Below are 22,155 nucleotides of genomic sequence, written 5' to 3' on the forward strand. Positions count from 1 at the left end.
CCTCCTTTTTCACCTCATTTTGCATTTGTGCACCACATCCAGCCCACATCCCTTCACTCTTGGGACATCAGAATCCTTGCACATTCTGTAGAACAATCCACATTACCTGGTTTATCCACCACTATTCCAGGAACAACTCCCCCCTCCAGCCAAGAAACATATGGCTTTTAAGCATCTGTCCAGAGGGAAGACCCCAGGCTAGAACGACAAAACTGGAAAAAAACAGACAAGAAATTTCTGCAAAGTTGTTTCCTGCAAGATTTCAGCATGAACTGAAAAATACCATTGGCAAAATTAAAAAGTTTTTTTGTCGTACAGCAAATTCGCAGAGAAAAGATGATGGATTTCCTCACAGCCTGCTTGATGTCTATGAAACCAGTAAGATCTGAATCCTCCTCAGAGGCCTCAGACTCCTCAAATGAGGTGTACACAGTGCTTGCAACAGCTTCCTAGAGCTGCAGCCTGATGTACTCAACCGTAACGTTATGACAATATTTAACTTGTTTCACGGGAGGAGGTGTGGGAATGCTTTGTGGAGCTCAGTGATTCACCCAAGCAGTGCAGGGAGTGCAGAAACAATGGGGAATTGTTCTTTTAGGATTGCTAACCCATTACTACAGTTTTATCATGTGCTAAGGTAATGCAGCAATCAAACCCCAAAAGACGGGAAACCTTTTACATCAACCCCCCCAGTACCACAGAGCTCACAGCAGTCTTGGAGCAGCAGTGCCGGCCCAAGAGACACAGCAAAGCCCAGGTAACAACTGGAGAATCTTCTCCAGCTCAGCAACAGCCTCAAACCCTGCACCATTTCTGAACAAGGGAGTCTGATGTTTGCAGGAGAAGACACCTATGAAGTGGCAATGACTGAGGGTCCTTACCTTGGGGACATCGAAAACTCCACCACTGACCCTTGCTGGTGGCACTTCCTAACACAATGAACTGCCCTACTCTGAATGAGCTTCCACAACAGCAATGACCTTCCTTCTCCACACCCAGCAGTCTGATGTCACCACTTGACCAGCAGATCATTTGAGACGTTCATCTCACCATCCAGCAGAGCAGAACATATGGTTGAACTCAACCTGAAAGGTCTTTTCCAGCCTAAATGATTCCATGAAGAACCAGATTCAGGCCTTGCCTTCAGGAGGCTGTTTCTAGAATGTGACCTTAAAAAAACAACCAAAAATTTCCCCCAGTTTTAAAGCCATTAGGGTGAGTCTGAACAGTCCAGGCTATAACACAGGAGAAAGGATTCGATCCATGGAAAACCGAAATTAATCAGATTTCCCACAAAATTAAGGGTCTCAACCAATACTTCAGATACAACTATTTCAGGAGTCCCTCACATCCTGCAGAATATAACATTTCTGTGTCCTCGTTGCTGCTCAGCAGTGTGAGGGCAGGCAAAGCCAGCAGTGCTTTGAGCAGAAGCCATCCAGGTTCTGTCCATTCCCAGCTATGTCAGTCTGAGCACAGTGACCTGTTTATTGATTCCAACACACATGTGGGTGGTTTAACTAGAAAAAAACCTAATATTAGGCATCACGTGTTACAAAGTAAACTTTTCACGGGGATGATGTTTCTATAGTAACTAATGTTTTTCTAGCAGCACATTTCACATCAGGGTTGCCATAGAAACAGGACTATAGAGACGTGGTCACCAAATAAGTTGTCAATAGCTTCTCCCCCAGCCTGGTGCACTCCATCCACGTCAACCTAAGGCTGAGCAGAGCACCCTGTGTCTATCCAGGGAGACTCCTAACAGGAGTTATTCTCCCAACAGGAGTGTGAAAGGTTCCCTGCCCACACGAGAGCATCATTTCCCCCATATAATTTCATGACCACATTTTTCAGGAGTAAGTGAAATGCTCACTTCTGGATCAGGCTGTCTATCCACAGAACTCAGAGCTGTTGTACAGAAGGGTATCAGTGAAACACCCTCATCTGTAGGAAAACAGTAAAATCACTGTGCTGGAAACACTGAGCAGTTAAACCTCATAGAAACCTTGGAGTGTTGCTGGTTCATGTCAAAGGGATGTCAACTCACTCCAGCAAGAAAACTGACTCCCTCTGGCTTATATTTAGGCTCAAGCATTCCCAAGGGTAACATACAGACTCCCACTCACCTCAAAGGAAAGTCTGCAAAAAGATCACAGCTCTAATCTGGCATTTACATAGTAGCTGGGATTTTAATTACTATTTGTTCAGTACCTTCCCATTCATTCAGCAGCAGCCAAATGTACACCTTCAGGACTATCACTGCTCCTGACCTTTGCTTTGCTTCCTTTCCCACTCTTTCATTTCTCACTTCTCTTCCCTGAAGTGGTTTTCCCTCACAGCTCCCTCTACCTCTAAACTCCTCAACCACCAAGAAGTAGATGCTAATTTTCATTTCCATCATCAGCCCTTTCAGTCTTTACCTGTTCCTCATGCTTAAATAAAAGCCAGAGAGAACCTGGTGAAACAGCTTGGAGGAATTCATAGGGAAGGAAAAGGAGCAATTTACTCAACTGCCATTATGGAGACATTCCAACTCAAAACCTGCTTCAAAAAAAAAGAACCCAAAAGTAAAGAAAGACAACAAAACACATGATGCTGAGACCTAGAGAGAGTGAGACTGAAATTCCCTTGCTAACTCCATTCCAGTGGTGACTCTAATGCCTTTTACCTGGGGGAATATCCAGGCTCCAAAAGCAACTGCTCAAGCACCACAATTCCTCTTCCCACCAGTACTTCCATCGAGGGTTTATCCTCTCAGTTCCCTGTATTCAGTATGCTGAGGTGCAGAACTTGGTGCTGGCACATGACATCTGCACTTAATCCAGGAAAAAATAAGTGTCAGGGTGTTATGGAGATCCTGTGCAGATGGACCCAGGGCCTGAGTGGAAGAGCCCTTTCTTTTCCATTCTTCAGACTGATCTACAAGAAAATAGGGGACTGGAGTTATGTGATAAAACCTGGTTTTTCAAGCTCATTCTCCAACCTGCAGTAGCACTGGTTGGAGTATTTTAAATTATTTAATATTTCTGTAACTGTGCAATGGCACAACACTGAATGTGACACCCTCCATATTTCACACTCTGCCCCCTCCTACCTGTTAGGAACAGAAGCTGCAGGAATACAGCTCTTGGTACCTCGTTCTGAGGTGTTACAACAAGACAGTCCAAATTAACTGCTTGAAGGAATCATTTTCATGAGCAGAGTGATGGTGTCCCTGTTTCCACTAAAGACTCCCCAGGACAACCTAAACCAAATCTGATAAAATTTACCTGGGACAGGTCATTACTGAGGTTTTGGAGGAGCCACATACCAGGCATGATGGGCAGGAAATATCTGAGCTATAAAATAATACCACCAGAATTCCTAAATAGCACTATATGGGCCTGGGTAACAGTGTGAGAATGACCTTAAAATTCCTTTGTTGACAGATTGTGAGTTACAGTGAATTTTACTAATTCATATATACAGGTTTTGCTCACCCTGGCCTGTTTGCTCAGCAAAGCCTTAGGCTGGAATCTGCTCAAGCCAGGAGTTGTTTGCATATGCCCAGGAAATGCTAAATATAAACTGGACAACATGCAGACAAACCATTTTTATGAACTTTCTAGGTCGAGGTCCAAGTCCTCCTTTGCACCTAAGCAGCACCAAGTAGACAGTGAAAATCTGCCCCAGATACAAGTCTGGGAGCACTGCTGCAATGTCAACAGCAAGTTAAATCTGCAGTCTTGCCATTTTTTTCCTGCCTCATCCTCTAGACCTTTAAAGCTCCTCCCCTCCCCAGCTCCTGCAGCCAAGCTGAACATGTCACCAGCTGGGTCACCCCAAGGCAAGCACGGGGCTCTGAGCTCACACACATTTCCATTCTAAGGGAATGGCTGATGACCAGTGCTGGGGAGCCAGAGGAGATGAGCCCAGTCCCAAACTTTCTAAACCCATAGCACTTATGAACCAGTTCATATCCTTGCTAATAAAGACAGAAAATAAGTCTCACTAGAATTAATTACCTATTACCTCATCACATCGCCCCACAGTTCTAAATATCTCCTTTTGAACCAGTGATAAAAAGAGATCTTCAAATGAACATTTATTCCTTTCTCTTTGTTCAAGGCAGAGGCTCTTGATAGAGACCATTTCCTACACGTCATTCAGTGATTTTGAAATATTTAATTAGTTAAGGAACAATCTGTAAATCAAGAATTTCAATGGGATTATTTCCCTATAACCTTTCCAGACAGTGGTCAGACATTTGGTCAAAAGAGCCAAGAAGAAGTTAAGTATAAGACCAAAAACGTCCTAAGTTATCCTCACTAACAGACTTCACAGATTGCACAGTGTCATCTAACATTTCCTATAAAATTCAGAGTTCTTTCATTCAGTTATAAACTGAATCTAACCCACCAAAATAAAAACATACTGGAATTACAGTTAAGGCCTGTTTACCTTCTGCTTTTTAACTCCATCTCAAAAGAGGCAATACCTGGACATGCTGCCTCAGGGCAGGAATCCACTCCCCAAACACAGCTGAGAGGAGAACAGTTCAATCACAGGGAAACACACATTTACATTTTAATCTTTTATGCAGAAACATTTGCTTTTCCAAGGATTGCTATTCTGGCATCCAGGCCACGCTAATGAATAACATCAACAGAGGTGAGCCACTGAGATCTGGGTGTTGAGTCTGAATGTGCAAGTATTCAAATGTGCTGGAACACATCTCCCAGCTGAGATCTAGTGGCTGTTGAAGCTTAATCACTAAATGGCCAGAGCTGAACTGTTATATTGCAATGATACCGAGGGCTGCATACTTTAGATTTACCTCACTAATGCACTTCTCAGTTACTGTGTTTAAAACCTGCACTGTTTTGGATGCAAACTGAAAACTGGAAAATGCAACATTTCATTCACAGATTCCAGCTACTCCAGCATTTGGTTGTCACAGGTGAAGGTGTAAGACAAGCCCTGTGTCCTCATTTCTTCCGAGGACAGCCTGAGCCTATTTTTGGATCGCTTTATTCTAGAAAGTCACGAGTAAAATTCCAAACATTTCAAAAATCTTCATAACCTCCACCCCAAACAGGTTCCATCTGTGCCTTGTTCCTCCTCGGCGGGGTTACCGTCAGTGATACAAATTGCCCTGCCATCCACACGGTCTGGTTTGGGTTGGAAGGAAAACACAAGCCCTGAAGACAAAGCCTTTGCTCTCCCAGTGGAAAAAAAAATGAAGTTTTTTTTTAAAAAAAATGAAGATCGAGTTCTCAATCCTTGCCCAGCAGACACATCAAACTCCCTCTGTTCACTACTCGCAGAAGATCCCCTGGTTCAGCCTCAGCCCAATCTAATTATGTGCTCAATCACCTCCTCCTGTACATCAGGTCACACCGATAATACCAGTGTTTGAGAGTCATTCCAAGCCGATGGAGGGTTTAGCGTTTAGCTGTATGTCAGAAGCTGGCAGTGTCTGAGCTGTCGGTGATTTGCGCTGCTCATTAAATCAGGGAAATGAGATGGGACGATTAGAGCTCTGCTCCTTAACCAGGCAACAATCAGGAGCTTAGAGAAACTCCTTTAAAAGCACGGAAGATGCCCCCAGGAAAAGAGTGGAGTTCGGTAATGGGTAGGACAATTTCCCCAAGCGAAGAGAAGCAATAACGAACAGAGGGGGGAAATAATCCATCCTATCAACCACACAGAAGTCCTTCAGAAGGGGCCCCGTCACTGCAGCTCCCTGCAGCTGCTGCTTACAAGTTGCTAGAAGCAAATCCTGTAACAAAATTAGCTTTTCCAAATGGCAAAACCAGAAGGTGGCAAACCATGACATATTCCCAGGCTCATACACCAGCAAAATATCCTGTAAGCAATTTTTTTTAATAAGGAAAACTTAGGGAACACAGGCTGGGAAAATAATTACAGTTCTAGTATGGATGAGAACTTCTACCCTGAAGTCCAATCATACAAACAAATAAAATAAAGCAAGTGACATTTCCTATTAACAATCTCCACTGGTTATTTTTGCAACTCTTGAGAAGCAAACTAGTAAAAAATATCAAACCTCTTTTGCTGAGATGGTGAATAGATTGGACGCCTGTTAAGCTCTGATTGCTTCTTAAATATTTGGCTAGACAGGAATTTCTTGAAAGAAGGCAGTTTAAGGACTTTTCAGTCGGATCCTGTGAGACCTGAATGCAAAGCCCAGCTCGTAATATCCTACCGCTTGTACAAAGTCTCACAAAATTAGCTTAATGACTGAAATTGGACTGATCTCACTGTGCCACCAGACACAGAATCCAAATGTGAAGTGTTCAGTCAGAGTTGGGCCTTTCAGATCGCTCCAAACACTTCCCTCCCCCACTTTCCTTTCTTAGGTCCAGTATACATCACAGCATTGTTCCAGTGCCCCAGGATAATCCCAGTGATCAGAGGCCACCTGGACACCCAGACCAATTCACCCTCCAAACCTGCAGGTGCAGTGAGCGTATGTATGTGCTGCACAGGTTTGGCTCGAGGAAAATGGATTATCCCAAGCTCTGCTGCTGCCTTTTCCTGGGGTAATTTTGCCCCTGTAGGCACATTACCTTTGGAAACACCTGTGGTGGTTTATGCTCAGGATGTAACAAAGAGGAGAAAAAAAGGGACATGCTAATGAAAGACAATTTTACGCTCTTGCGAAGAGAAAAGCCGAAAAACTCCCCCAGGCCACCCAACATTACACTGCACAAGGAGCAGGTTTGGCAGCAGGAATGTTGCCACCAACTTCCCAGGGCAGGTCACCCAGTTTCACCTCTGAGTGATGGGTGTTTCTCAGCGACAAGATCAAGGCCCCTCAGGGTTTCAAAACCCTGAACCCTGCTGCAAGTACATCACAAGAGCTATAAATAAATCTCCTCAAGTCATCAAAACTCTCATGTCAGTATAATTTCAAATAAGCTTGGCCAGAAAAGATCAGCTGCACTGGGTTTCCATGTTTGGTTCTAATAGCACTGAATGCCTGGTAACAAGATGAAGAGCTCTTATAAAGAGAGACAAGCAGTGATAAATTGCATTATGTACTAATACCACCCTCATTGACAGTACTTATCTGCAGGACTAAGGTCTGCACAGACAAAGGGAGTTAAAAGCTCTGTTATCATCAGCAGTGGTTTTGCCCTCCCTGTCTGGCTTCTGGACCAGAGGGATTCAGGGAGAGTTTCTGACTCCACTGAAGTCAATAACAACTTTAACTCCACTGGAACCAGGTTCCAGCCACAGGAGAATTGCTCTTTTACCTGTTCCACAGCAGAGCTTGGTAAGAAAACTACTGACCTCAAAGTACCCATTTTCCAGCAGTGGAGCCCTGCACTCCCACATTACAGATACTCCACACATATTACTGTACCAGTTAAGTCCTTCCTTTATATCAGCAACAAACCTGCAAAGTCTTTCTCTGTCCTCACATCTCTGGGACCAAGGTTATGCAAAAGGAGAGAGTTTGGCAGCACAAGAAAAAGTCACAGTTCAGACTTGAATTTTAAACCCCCTTACCTGCTCTGTGATGTCCTTCTCAGTTAATCTCACAGGCTCAGCTCTGCATCAACAAGCAGTTTATGTTTCAGTCTGGTCTATTCAGTCTCTTCTTATACCAGGCACTAAAAATTGATGGCTGAATGTGCTCCATCCCAGGCATTTCAGAGCCCCAAGGTTTGACCTGAATTTTAAGTGTTACTGGAGTTAAAAAGAAAACAAACAAAAAAACCCCAACCAAACAAACAAAATCAGCTAAGTGAGATCAACACATGGTATGGAAGAAAGTAGTGCTGTGATTTTTTTGGGAAAGAAAAGCAGAAGGGAACTAAAAGTGAAAACAGGGAGATGGGAAGAGCACATGTCCCCCACACAAGATATTGCTCTCACCTGCCCAGGAACTCCCGGTTAAATACCCCTGCACGGTCACAGGTGTTACCAATAGGTGCAGAAATAAAGTGCCGATTTTTAAAGGGAAATCAACATATTCTGAAGAGCAAGACAACTTTAAGTCCTTTTTAACAGGAACATATTTAACTATCCCCCAAAATAATCTGAGGATTATTGAGACAGCCCATAGCCCTGCTAGGAGTTCATTTACCAATACCCTATTCTCATCCAGAATTTGTTTTTTAAGGTTATCTTAAAGGTCTAAAGAAAAATATAAGACAGTCCTATTACAAAAATATGTTTTCAAATTTCTGCTTTTAAATCAGATGAATATGCTTCACGTTGGGGTGTGTTATCTTCACCCTTTTCCTACAGGTGAGGACCATTTTTATCCCAAGTTTTTCCCAGGGCTCTCCTGCACAGACTCGAACACCCAGATCTGTTTCTTGTCAGCACCTCCCAGCCCTGCTGATGCCCCTTCACACCAGGCACTGGGAGGCTCCTTCCTTTAGGGAAGATAATGTACATGTGAGGTGCTAAACATTTGAAATTATTTGCTTTTGTTTTCCAGCCCTCTATGAATGGCAACAAAGTTGTAGAGTTACCAAAACGTTACAGAACACCAGCATTTTTCAGTATTCCCAGAAGAGCAGAGAATCTCTGCATCTTGAAGGAGATCCGTTTAACCTTAAGCACTGACACTATCATTTGACAGCACCTTTCATTATCTCCCTTCTTCGAGGCTTTGTGGGGTATCAGCTCATCAGCATAAAGATCAAAACTTCATTTACAAGACAATACTGTAAACAAGAAATTAATTCCACAGACCCGTTATTTAAAATGAGAACTCTGATGATAATTTTCAGTGTTAAAAAAACCTCTTAATCCAGTAATTAAATTCTGTTCCACCAGATACAGTCAAGCATATGCTCTGCCTACACAGGGACTGATTAATTGACCCTGAGATGACATCATCCACCCAGCAGTGGGGACAGAACTGTCCCACCTACATTAATGAACATTCAGAGGCTTTAATGAGCTCAAGACACCAGGTCCTGCCGCAGGAAAGGAGAACCTGCTCTCTCCTGCCCTGCTGAGCTCACCCCTCCTGCCACAGCCTCGAGCAGGGCTCCTCTGGCTGTCACCAGCCTCTCCCCAAGGTCCCCATGGCCAGGATGGAGCTCAATGCTCTTCCCTGAGGCCGAGGAGTGATGAGAAGCACAGGACAGAGCTCGGTGCTGCTGTCCACATTCCTGAGCTCCCCCAGACCTGCTCCCCCTGCAGCAGCTCGGGGCTGGGCTGTGTTTGTGGGCTGTGCAGGGGGAACGTGGCTCGGCTCCAGCTCGTGCTGGGCAGCAGAGCTCGGGCTGGGCTCTGCTCTGCACAGCTCTTTATCGAGATGGATGGATAAAGCTCCAGCAGGAGCGTTTCAGCAGCCTGGGATGAGGGGCATTACTCACTGCTGCTCTGGGCCCCGAGAGGACCATCAATCTTTGCAAGGCAGACAAACTCCACACTCCCTGACCCTGAGCTGCCTTTTCTGTTTCTGAGCCCACAGCTCCGAGGAGACCAATGGGAGTGTGAACTTTAAAGGAATCCAGGATTGTGCCAATAACAACCAATCTAGACAGAGCCCTCCATTCACCCAGACAACCCACATTAACATCCACTCCTGATGGAGAAGACAGCTGGACTTCCCTGGATCCTCTCACAGACATAGGACAACATCCATGGGCCACGGAGACAGAGAACTGCACATCTGGATCCCATGGAACCAGAAATACAACATTTTTAGGGGTTTTTCCTCCCTTAAATCCCCTCTGAGAAGTATTTAAACTGTGACTCTCATCACTAATCCATCTAACTTCCTTAAACAAGAAGATATATAATAAACAAGGAGGATAGAAGAAAGAAACCAGTGAAGTTCTACAGTTTAGAAAGCACAATTAATATACAACAACCCCTTTTGGAAAAACTCTGAACACACATGTAGCCCTTTTGTATAATCACTTTTTTGACAGCATTCTTAAACTAAGTGTGACCACTAAAAGCAGCACTGAAATTAAAGAGCAATATATATGGGGCTGAAGTAGATTTCACGACAACACTGGGGAAGAAAAACTGAAGATGTTGGTCAGAATGACAGGATTTTGTTTAAGAACACATGTACTGCTTTGTAGCTGGGAAAAGAAAAATTGATTTTCCAGACGCTGCTATAAAACATGCCAAGAACCCAGAGTAAACCAAAGAAAGCACAAGCTACAACTGGATAATAAAGCATCCAAAATTTTCCATGTGTGCCCATTTATGGGAGGAAGAAATTACCCTACATTTAACTTGGCCCCCTCTGGCACAGGTCAAAAGACAAGAAACATTTATAGAAAGCAAAATTAAGTATTAAAACAGAGAATTATGAACAGGGAGGAGTTGAGGGACCTCTCACTGAGCCCAAGGAACTACAATGATTTATACTGACATTACTTCAGATTACACTGGGTAATAACCCCTTTTTAGGCACATTTTTTAACTCATGCTACAAGTGATACTGCCAGATAAATGTACACATGCATATAAAGAGCAGGTTATTTTTTACCTGGGTTGTCCAACACTGCTGTGACATCATTCCAGAACTGAAGAACATCCTGTATTTTCAATAACCCACTAATACTCATTTCATTAAGCCACTAATATTCCCAATGTAAATCTGCCAGTCACCCACAAGGTAAAAATTTCTAATATAGCTAATTAATGTAGAACTATAAATTCCATTTCCAAAGTGACTTCATTCCACATAGTCAGTAATTTTAAGGTATTTAGGCCCTGAAAGATGCAGACAGACACACACTGGAATGTTCTGAGGCATCTACCAATTACATTATATATAAAATTACACTCAAGTAATTACCCTAATGTTAAGAGGAAAGCTGACTTGATCCACTATTGTTCTATTCTCCAAATATGGCTTTCAGAATGGCTGATAAACTATTCTTCAATTTTGTTGCTGGCCAAAAAATATGGCACCTGATTTAATATTGATTTGCTCGTCGCTATTAAAGCAAGTACAATAACACACACACATCTCAGGAAAAGCTGGAAAAACCAGTGTAAGGAGCAAAAAGGAGATGATGACCTGAGGGAGATGGCCAGCCCTCAGCAGTGAGGAAGAGGAAGGCTCAGTGAGAGCTGCACTGGACTGTCCCTCACATCACCAAGGGTCACTCCTGAGAACAGACCATGGGCTTTTGAACCCAGACTAAAGAACTCAACTGAAACAATGACAGTAATAGCCCAATTAATAATTCACAGCTGCCTATAAAATGTTTCAGAATATTTTTCTCAGTTTCAGACATGCAAACCACCCCAGTGGGTAACACTCCCACCTGATTCCCAATGTGCAAATACCCCACTGCCTCCAGGATCACAGAATTAAAATGTTGAGCATATTCTCTTCCCTGGAGAACACTTGATGCCCTTCAACATTCCAGTTTTATATTCATTATTAATCCTTTCCAGATCATTTCTCAAGCTAATAGCTCCCCAATTACACATAGCCTCAGTAACTACTAAGAGTAGGGAGAAGCTTTTTACAGTAATAGTCCTGGACACATCCATTTCCCATACATAAAGAACTTAGTGACACAGTCACTTGACTCTCATTTTTATCCAAGTGATCCCAAGCAAAAAGGAAAGAAAAAGAGGAAAAATTTGCTCCTGACACTTCATACCTGTTCAGCAAAACATCTGAAACCAGGGCTTTGCGTGGCACTTACCTGTAGCCCTTGGAGCTGTGCTGGACAAGGGCACCAGGAATGGCCACTCTCTATTTCCATTTCAGGTGAGATGTGAACCAGCACATCAAACCCCTCCTGGTTGTGTTTCTGGGCACCAGTGTCAAACAGGAGCTGTTTTGAGAAGTGTCTCACCCTGCAGCACCAAGGCTGTGTGTGCAATGCAGGACACTGGAGGTTTGCTGCTCTGGACCCAGAGGTGTTGACAAGCTCTAAAATGGGACAAAACAGAATTCACTGAAAGATTTCTGGAAGCCTACTTAAAAATCTGAACCGTATTTGTTTTATTTTCAGTTTACCTTCTACGTCACCAAATGAGCAAAGATTGCCCAGAATGTGCGTAATCTGCAGTGGGGCCTCAATCAGCCCCTTCATCTGCATGTTTTACTTTCAACTTCTGAGGTACCTTTTTATGCAGAGAAAAATAAATGTTACTTTCATTCTCCTTAAGCCCATTTTTGTACTTTTCCGTGATAAATTATTCTTTTAATTTGGAGTCTGGGAAGGAGACTGAAAAGCTATTTTCTAAAGGCTAGAACCTCATTGTCAAAGTAAAATGAAATCTTCCAGTTCCACAAATTTAGAGGTTTTTGTAAGTATAAATCTCCAAAGAAATAGTGGTGGAGCTGTTGTTCAGAACCAGTGCAGCAGGTAGTGATGGTAACGAGCCCAACAATGACAGAACCAAGCAGAGATAATTCACCACACATCTCTCTTTATTACTGCTGCTTGAAATGTCCCTGGTCTCTATAGCAGCACTGCTGTGGATAAATATTTCCTTTGTTTCCCTTCCTTCTGTAGGTAAATTTACCTTTTCTTCTTTAGATAGCAACTGTTATCCCAGACACTGATTGTCATGTGGGCCAAATTCTTCCTGGAGTAAACCCTACATCTTCCAAGAGGTTTAGTCAGGAAAGTATTGGATTAAGTAAATTTAAAGTGAACCTTATTCTGTTATATTTATTCTGCTTAAACAGAAAGGGCCACAGGCATATTAAAAACTAACTCTATGGGCCAGTAAGACCAGAATCAACCCCAGATATTCTGAACTTGGGGAGAATTTGGTCCAACATTTATTTCCCCAAGTGTGTTTTGCGATTTACCTCACTTAGCCCTAAGATGTAATGTAACATTTTGCAGAATTTGGGCCTTAGGATGTTGTATGGCACAGCTGGAGCAACTCCTGCCCCCGGGACTTGCCCAGGGCAGCTGCTGTGATTACAACCAATGACTGGGAGTGCCATGAGGATACTGTTCATTCCACGTCTAACCCAGAGACACGGGAGTTCAGGAGAGGATCCAAGGATTGCCTCAGGACAAAGAACTCTGCCCATGTGCTGCTCAGGACCCTGGCAATGTGCCTTGCACACTCTCTCCTGGGACAGCAGCACCAGAGAGACACCACAGGCTGCTTGGCCATGGAGTTGCTCAGCTCTGCTCCAAACATCACGTGGTGTTTCATGTCTGCTCAATGGATTATCCTCTGGCATCCTGCCACCTTTGTCATAACTGATTAGACTTTCAGCTTGATGAAAACCTTGTTCTGAGTCACAGCAGGGAGTAACTGCATCACTCTAGAGGTTTCATTTATACCTGCCAAACTCCAGGCGTACACTGCACTGAGAAAGGACTGGCAGTGATGGGTACAAACAAATTACTCCTGCTGGAAACTTCAAATGTGCCATGACTAAAGACTCAGTCTTGATGTCTTCATTTTAGTATGGAAATGATGCAAACAATAAGACAATTCCATTTTCAAGAGGGGTGCAGGTAACTCTGGGACTGATGTGATGGGTCCCTTGAAATAAGAGTTGTTTTCTGGCGGGGATTTTCAGAGGTATTAGGAGTTGGTTGAAAACACAATAAAGTGTGCCCATGGCAGCACACTAAGAAGGTATGCTAGAGGAGAGTGGTAAGAAATCTTCCATAGGAGCACTCAGAGAGAATATAACAGAGCTTCCTCTGGAATATCATCAGGAGATGGAACTCCAGACAGCGTGGAAAACAACTGGAAAGTTTTTCTGCCCAAAGTAGCAAGAATGAGCATCCATGGCAGAATGCTGCAAGATTACAGTATCACTGGAGGGTGAGTGTCAAAGCCTGGAGGCAACAGAGCAGGTAGGAGTGGGCTGTGGGATGAACAAGGAAGGAATTCTGCTCTTCCAGAGAGGACTGGACAGGCCCCTCATAGTGCATTATGCAGCTCTATGTGCAGATAAAACCATTGCATCAGCTCTTAAAGAATAGCTGTTGCTCACAGCAGGATCCAGAAGCATTACCCAGGAACTGGAAAATTCACCCATGTACTCAGAACGAAGTCATACTCTGACTGCAGCAAATAATTATTCCTGCCCACAGTACAGCATCAGAGAGGGAAGTTTGTTAGGGAAGTTTTAACAAGTCATTATGTGGTGGCTTTCAGAGAAGAGCTAATTGGATGTGTCTCCAGGTCACTGACTAAGTGGTGTTACTTCCAGCTAGAGAGGAAAAGACCAACTGTAATTCCTGTAATTAAAAATAAAATCAGTGTGTACTCAACCTCCTTCTAACAGACCACAAGCCCATAACGACAAGCATTTGTCAACTGTACAATTCCACCACTGAAATTTGATCTACAAACCCATCTCTGGGCAGGGTGTCAGTGTCTCAGTGCAGATGAGCTTGGCTGATCCCTGGAAGCAGAGTAGTCCTGCTCCACCGAGCTCCCAGGAGGGACAACATTGTCCCTCCCACCTCAGTGAGGGTCAGCGAAGGACACGGAGCAGCCAACCCCTGCTCTGGCCCCAGGAGGGACAGAGGGACAGCTGTGCAGGAGCCAGAGGAGATTTCTCTTTGCTCAATAATGGGAAAGTCTCAGGATGTCAGGGCAGCCCAGTGCAGACACCACTTGAAAACTGCTGATGTATTAGTTGAACAAATCCCCATTAGCCAGAAACAGGCTCCACTGAGTCCCCTGGAGTGTTCTGAGCTCCACAGCTGCAAACATAACCTGCTCCTTTTGGCCTCAGAGTACAGCTCTGCTCCATAAAGGGCTATAGCCCAAATATAACCTTATTGCTGCCTTAGAAGGGCTTGTCTTCATATAAACAAGGCAAACAGGATTTATACCAGACCCTTGAAGAGAACTGGACCCAACCAGCCCATCAGCTTGCGGTGTTCGGAAAGCCATGGACATCCTGTGACTTTCTTCTTGTGTTTGTTTTGGCAGATGAGTTTAACAAAATGCCAAAGATGAGAAAAAACAATCCTAAGCTTCCCTTTGCTGGAGATAATCAGCTTCAGGGTTTCACCTCCACTGTATTCCAAAAGAAAGTAATTCTAGAAACTGACTCTTCACATGCTGTTTGTCTGGCTTTAACTATGTCAGCCTGGGAAATTCTTACAGAAATACCGGTGCAACTTGAGCTAATTTATCCCTTTTCCTTCTTGGTTGTGTCTATGGTGGTGTAGAGAGAGACTGGACAACAGTGACATAACCAGTCCAATTTCCTCAGGTACTGATGGCTGTAAAGCCATAAACCAAGAATAATGAGACTGCAAAACAAGTGCAACCGGAATTGAGTACAAAACACCCAGAAGTATATCCATTAAAACAACTGACTGAATTAATTATTAAAGTAATTTTATACACTCTACACTACAAATTGCAGAACTACCTAAGTGACTCCAAACTATCCCCAGTGAAGCAATTTTAGAAAATCCCTCACTGCAATTACATCCCTTTCTACCTCCCCTGGACATGAAACACTTTCCACAAGAGCACAGTTAAGTCACTTACCGAAATACAGGAGATGGTATCTCTCCACCACACACTGAGCTGATGTTCCAGTGCCCATTTTCCAATTAAACTGGTCCACTGCACTTTATTTGACTGTCTGACAGAAAAAGAGTAATGGCCAAGAACTCATTAATATCTCTTTATCAGTCCACCAACTGCTAAACTAAGATTTGATCAGCAATGCAATCAGACCTTGATATAATAATGACATCACATTGCAGAGATTATACAGAGACTGAAAATATGGAGATTTTTCTTGTATTTGTATAAAATAAAATAAACCTTTACCTTCTGTAGTCCTAGAACTCCTGCAGATACAGGGGAGGGGAGTGACCTTAAGCTGTATTTGTTCCTCCAGGGGAACTACCCATTTGTGAGTTATTTCAACAAATTTGTCAAGACAGTGCTGGTTTCACTATTTTATGAGAGGAATAACAAATGCTAACATTGTTCTTCAATTCCCAACAGCCACAAGATCCAACAGAGGAGTCAGCTGTTCAGTGCACACACACCCCACGTCCCCTTCTTTGCCAGATTAAACACAGAAATGGCAAAAAGGACAGATTTATTGGGCTCATGTTGGAAAATTACTCTTCTTTATTTTTTTTTGTGGCAGCCTCCAGGAGCCCCAGCAGTGGGGCTGAGGACAAACAGAACTCAGTGCTAATGAAACCACACGATGCTCAAAATTTGAAGCCAAAATCCTGGCCAAGAAAGAAAGAACCATGATCATCTGTGAACTTCCACTCTACCCACATTGTGCCAAAAGATGAGCAAAAGCTCTGAATGCTACAAGACGTACAGAGCAAGGGATACAAAAGAGCCTCAGAGTCTATGCGAGATGTTGTTCAGGATTTATCTGTCAGCCCAATTTTTCGTGGATCTGAGGGAGTTTTGACAGGAATTTCAATGGGAACAACAAGCAGAAAGTTGCCATGACCAAACTCCAAAGGTGTGCAGCTGAAGGGTTCCTGTCAGGAACTGGAGCCAGGCAAAATTATAACCAAACTGGAAATGTCCAAAAAAACAATATTTATTTTTAGAGAAATCCATGAGCTTCAGAAGTTCAGTAAATATGAATGACTAATGCACAGTAACCCACCAATGAAGAACCTGATTTTACTCTTATGATTTCTACAAGAATTATTTTTAGAGTAATATTTCATAAACTTAATAAGAAGGAAAAGAATCTTATTAAGCAGAAAGCTGGTCTACATTTTGTGGCAATTTTGCTCTAAGCAAGACATACAGCTGAACAATAATTAGGTATAATAACTGTATTATGCATGTCTTGCTTCTTGTATATGAGGTTCCATTTCTGAATTAGAAGAATCACGCATTGGTTTAACTTCGAATTTATCTACATTGACTTTTTCACAGGCTAAGAAAACTAAATCTCTCCATGAGATATCTTGCCTGGACTCCACTGCATTTTCTTTTATTAACTGATAATAATTCCAGCAGCTATTGAATCATAATAAGATGATATGAACAATCTGAATTTAGCAATAGAGATGTTAAGGTTCACCATATAGCCATGAAAGTGCATAGGAGATGTAATTATCAATTTAGAAAGCAAACAGTGTTATGGTGCTGTATACTTTAAAAAAAAAAAACCAAAAAAAAGAGAGTAACCCAAAGGGAATTTTTAGAAGCAGAGTCAAAAGCATTTATTTCAGAGCTACATACACCTAAAAATTAACTAGTTCCTTTATTATTTTGACTGGGCAGAGCTCACCCTATTCCACCTACCCCGAGGTCATTCCTTCCACGGGATGCAAAACCACCCTGTGAGGCTCCACAGAAAAACATGGCCTTGCTCCCAGAGAGCAAAACCCCCACAGTGTGGCTCCAGGTTAAAGAGATTGCCCTAAATTGTCATTAGAGACCGTGGAATCATGGAATGGCCTTGAACACTTCCAGGGATGGGGCAGCCACAGCTTCTCTGGGCAACCTGTGCCAGGGCCTCACCACCCTCACAGGGAAGAACTCTTCCCCAGTATCCAATCTAAACATCCTCTATGTCACTTTGAAGCCATTCCCCTGTTCTGTCACTCCATGCTCATGTAAAAAGATGTGGAATTGCAGTGAGCCCTGGGAAGCAGAGTGGCGCTGGATGGTGAAAAGCTCCTTCCCTAGAGCCAGACTGCACTTTCCCACCCAGATTCCTGGCTTACCACTGCCAGATATTTCTGGTTGGTTTGTTTGTTTGCTTTTTCCCTACAGAGCTTCAACCACTCATAAAGTCTTTTAAATCAAAAGTGCACTGCACAACTTCAAGCCCGTGATCCAGCAAAGCTCACACACCAATGGACCTGCCAGGCACCATCACATGGGGACAGCAGGACACTGGATGGACCTGCCAGGCACCATCACATGGGGACAGCAGGACACTGGATGGACCTGCCAGGTATCATCACATGGGGACAGCAGGACACTGGATGGACCTGCCAGGCACAGCCATGTAGGGACAGCAGCCCATGAGCAGCACAGCCAACAGCAGGAATCTTGTCCTCCCAACTGCCTGCATCAGCATCTGCAGTGTTTGGGTCCTCAGAGTTTCCTCAGCCACTGTTCCACCCCGTGCCAGCAGAGATGGTAAATTCCTCTGTAAATGGCCACTCAGAGACTTCCCCCTGGGATTTGGGACTGTAATTATAGGAATGACTGTGCTCCACACAGAATTATCTGCATGTCCCACTGAGCCTCTCAGGGCCTGTTTTACCACTTATTCTCCAGCTGATTCGCTTTCCAAAGGGAAGGTTTCCAGCAGTGAACATGTGCAGGTTTTGCTATTGAAAATGTTTTGCTTTGCAGACACAAGAAAATTCAGAGGGAAAATAAGCACAGGCTGTACAGAAATTTCACTGGTGTTGCAGAGGAGCTCTCTGCCCCATCTCCTGGTGTCCCATCCACTGCCTACTGGTGCCATCACAGCCAGAGACAGGAGAAGAGAAAACAGCCTCCAAGGATGTTCAGGTTGGACATCAGGAGGAATTTTTTCATGGAAAGGGTGTATTCTCCAAGCCAGGTACCTGCTTACTTAAACAACACAAATTCTCCAGGTTCTAATTTACTGGGTAAAATTGGAAAGGATGAGGTTGCTCTGCATGAGAAACATCAGGATTAAGCCTTTATTGTGTTTATTTGCAGAAATAATGAAATGTAAATCATTTCAATTCTACTGTATGCCCCCAGCTTTTAGTAACAGCAATTACAGGAGTCATGCATGATGGCTTTTGCCTAATAGATTTTTTTCTTTTATATTGTCAAAATCATTTTAAAGGCTGCAACACCAAATATATTAGTCTTTGAATCAAAAGTATTATGACTAAGATAATTATTTCACATGCAATGAATGTATCACGAGTACTAAAAATTGACTGAGCTAGAGAAAGAAATGTAATGGAAGTTCATCTCTTCTTACCTATATTTTTGAACAGAAAGAAATGCCTGAAAATTGTGTGCCTGGTCACCTCTGGTGACATTTTGGCAGTTTGAGTAATCTGTCATCAGGGAACTGGTAAATTTAGTTTGGAACTCAGGACCCTCTCACCCTTGGAGTGTTTCATAGCACAGGTTCTGTTCTGAACTAGGGCCATTTGACCTAGTTCTATTTCTTTTCCCTGCCTATTTCTTTTTCCCCTCTATTTCTTTTTTCCTGCCCATGGCAGACATAAATTCAAAAGGGCTGACAGTAAGAGGTTGTTAATTTGAGAGACTCCCATTCAGATTGACAGGCAGCAGGAGAAGGGAATGGCTGAGCCTGGATTTCTCCAGTTTCCTTGCAGAAGGTTTGGAGTCCTGCGTGCATCAGCCAGGTTCAAACCCACAGACCCACATGTACACCCCAGGAATACACCCACAGGTTTTCAGTGCCTGAACACAGAAGAGGAGTGATGATTTTCTTTGACTAATCTGAGGCAGACGCAGTAATGAGGTATTTAGGAGCATTAGCCATTCTTACTCATGAAGCTGAACAGTACTGCTGCTGAAGCACATGCTTGGGAAGGCATTTCTCTGATCCTTGCAAAGCTCTTTCAGTTCAGTAACTTGAAAAAAAAAAACTTGCAATGTTTTTGGAAGTCTGCCAGAACCATGATAAATAATCCACTGTCCCTGATAGTTTCAATAGAGCAGTTCCCTGAAACTCATTTCAGTCCAAGAACCTTCCTCTCCTGTAAACACTCTCGCTGGTCTTGTTGGTACACAATGGAAATTAATTATTTAAACACAGTTGAAGTTCTGCATTTTACCAAACATTTTGGAATATCAATATTTTGAAGCTGATTCTCTGGTCTGTGACACAGCTACAGTTGCACATGTAGGCTGAGAAGGAATCCAGAGACACAAGAGTCACCTGCAGGAGGAAATTCTCCTCTTCACCCTTTGCTAGGGAGCTAATCACACACACAGATTCGGCAGGAATTTTGCAAAACATGCAAAGTATGTGCATGCAGAGGTTCCTCTCCTCACTCGTGCAATTCCAGGATTTTCCAGGGTTGGATGCAGTCTGGATGGGAGCAGAGAGCTGCACAGACAGGCACTTGAGATACAGCATTAAGTTGAGGCAGAAAAGCTGCACAGGTCAAACCAAACCCCTGCACGGCAGTTTGAGCACATCCACACTTCTGTACTCTTTTAAATTAAAAGGAATTTTCTGCCCATCCACGCTCCTGACTTCTTTCTGTTCATTCCCTGTTCATTTCCCAGTTTCTTTGTAGAGTGAGAGTTTATGTTGATTCTGGTGCCCTGCCCACCAACAGATCCTACTCAGACACTTCCCCAGTAGCCCACAGGTATCAGCACACACTCTCCAGCCAAGGATCTGCAGAGGGAGTATGGGGGAGGTTGGCAGCACGAGGCACTGGAGTAAAATCTCAGGAGTTTGTAAATTAATTTTAGTCACATCGGCCACCTTGCAAACATAAACAGCACATCTCCAGAGCTGCGGATGGAGGAGGGATGTGTTACTCCTCGCTCCTTCAGTGCCACGACTAACGCGACAGGACGTGCAGGAGCTCGTGCAGGAGCTCTCTGGGGGATTTGCAGCAGGGACAAACAGAGGCAGAGCAGGAGAAGAGCCTGGTCCTGCCCATGCACAGGCACAAAACTCCCAGGAAACTGTACAAGGAAAGAAGCTAAAGGAAAGCTTTTCTCCAGACACAAACGTCTGAGGATTTGTTTAATGATTAAAGGTGAGAGAAAGATGTCTAAATTTAATCCCCTCTGTGCTGCAGACCTTCTATGGTTCAGTGCAAGTGATTCCAGGTGGGACCCTGCTGAGCAAATGTGAGCAGCAGTGCCAGAATTCCTTAGGATTCCCTTTACACTGAACAGGGCTCTGAGTCACCCATGGAGACAGACACAATTTATTCTTGTACCTTAAGGTGAGCACCCACATTTGCTCAAATGCATCTCAACTGGCAATGAAGGGAGAACAAAGCGATTTAAAATTACCTTACCTCAAGCAAGGCAGGTGAGGAAATGTTTAGCATTCCTTGGAAAAAGGCACCAAACCCAAACACACCAGGACCTGGTCCATGTCCTCGAGGGGAGCAGCACCAAGAGCTGTGAGACACACTTGGAACAGCAATTCTGAGGCTTTTAGCCCATTTCTTCTGGCTGGCAGAGGGTACCTTGGGCTTTGTCATCATGTTTCTCTGAGACCTTCTGGAACCTCTTTGCAGCAGTGTCTGTGCTTTCCACTTCCAGCCTAACACTTTGCACATACCTTACATGGCATCATTAAAAGGCAAAAGCATTAAGCTTTCTAGGACCAGGTGAATAATTTGCCATCCGTAACTTCCTCAAAGAATTTTGCTTTTGTCTCTGTTTACAGTTCTCAAGCAGATAACATTTTTGTAATGTATTCATGAGGTGATATTTTCTGATGAATAAGTTCTGTGAATAATCCTTGGTCATAGCTTGGTTTTGAAAATTCTCGCCTTTCAGCCATGTAGATATTTAAGTTCTCTTTATAAGAGAGAAATTTAGCCTCCTGCTTCGTTTGGGAAGTGAGAGGTGGAAGGTGCTGTGAAGTTGGAATACCTTGCTTGCTGGCAGCACTCCTGACTGCAGAACGATGCTGGAATTATCTGCAAAAGCCAGAGAAATCCACAGAACAGGATTACAATGTCAACAATCAAAGGAGCAGAAGGGAAAGCAGCCACAGGCTGTAAAAGTAATGAAAGTGGGATTCAAATTTTTCTCCATGGCAGTGCCAGTTCCTCAAGAAAAACAGAGTAGTAAATTTACTCTGGGAATCCTGGGCTAGTCCACCATGCAGTCAGGTGGACTGCAGGAAAACTGAGAGAACACTCCTTGGGACCCTCAAGGGCAGGTATCACTTCTGCTTCCACAGGAATTCTGTGCTCGTGAAGGACGTGGGCAGACACGCCTGAAGAGAGAAGAGCTCCATGTGCCAGGACAGATTTAATATTGGCCACAGCCGGTGATCTCACACCTGACTCCTCGTGTCTGTGAAATCCTTGACCTCAACTGAATCTACCAGGCAAGGGTCCAAATGAGGTGGTGAGTTCTACACTGAGTCCCAAGCAAGTGGCAGGACATTTATATTTACACTGACCATCGAGTAATAACTATTTCCAGTCATTATTGCTCAAAGCTGGATTTGAAAACTGCTTGCTTGCCATGGATAGTTCTGTTCCCTGTGTGTCTCCATGAGCTGCTCTTGGT

The 22,155-nt window shown here is 43.6% G+C and overlaps 2 long non-coding RNA genes across 3 annotated transcripts in view; both read right to left on the reverse strand.

Moving 5' to 3' along the window:
* LOC126639229 (uncharacterized) overlaps positions 1-11,757 on the reverse strand; it is a 101,446-nt gene extending 89,689 nt beyond the window's left edge. For both annotated transcript variants that reach the window (XR_007628766.1, XR_007628765.1), the window contains exon 1: positions 11,661-11,757. This is a non-coding gene — a long non-coding RNA (uncharacterized LOC126639229). The remainder of the gene's footprint in view (positions 1-11,660) is intronic.
* A 50-nt stretch (positions 11,758-11,807) lies between these two features.
* Positions 11,808-21,207, reverse strand: LOC126639286 (uncharacterized). The gene is made up of 3 exons (XR_007628772.1): positions 20,922-21,207; positions 15,457-15,553; positions 11,808-11,890 (listed from the first exon to the last, which is right to left on the reverse strand). It is a non-coding gene; the product is annotated as an uncharacterized LOC126639286 (long non-coding RNA).
* Positions 21,208-22,155: the final 948 nt, after the last annotated feature.

This window comes from Myiozetetes cayanensis, unplaced genomic scaffold, assembly GCF_022539395.1.
Source record: "Myiozetetes cayanensis isolate MyiCay16 unplaced genomic scaffold, myiCay2020 scf19, whole genome shotgun sequence".
NCBI classification, from domain to species: Eukaryota; Metazoa; Chordata; class Aves; order Passeriformes; family Tyrannidae; genus Myiozetetes; species Myiozetetes cayanensis.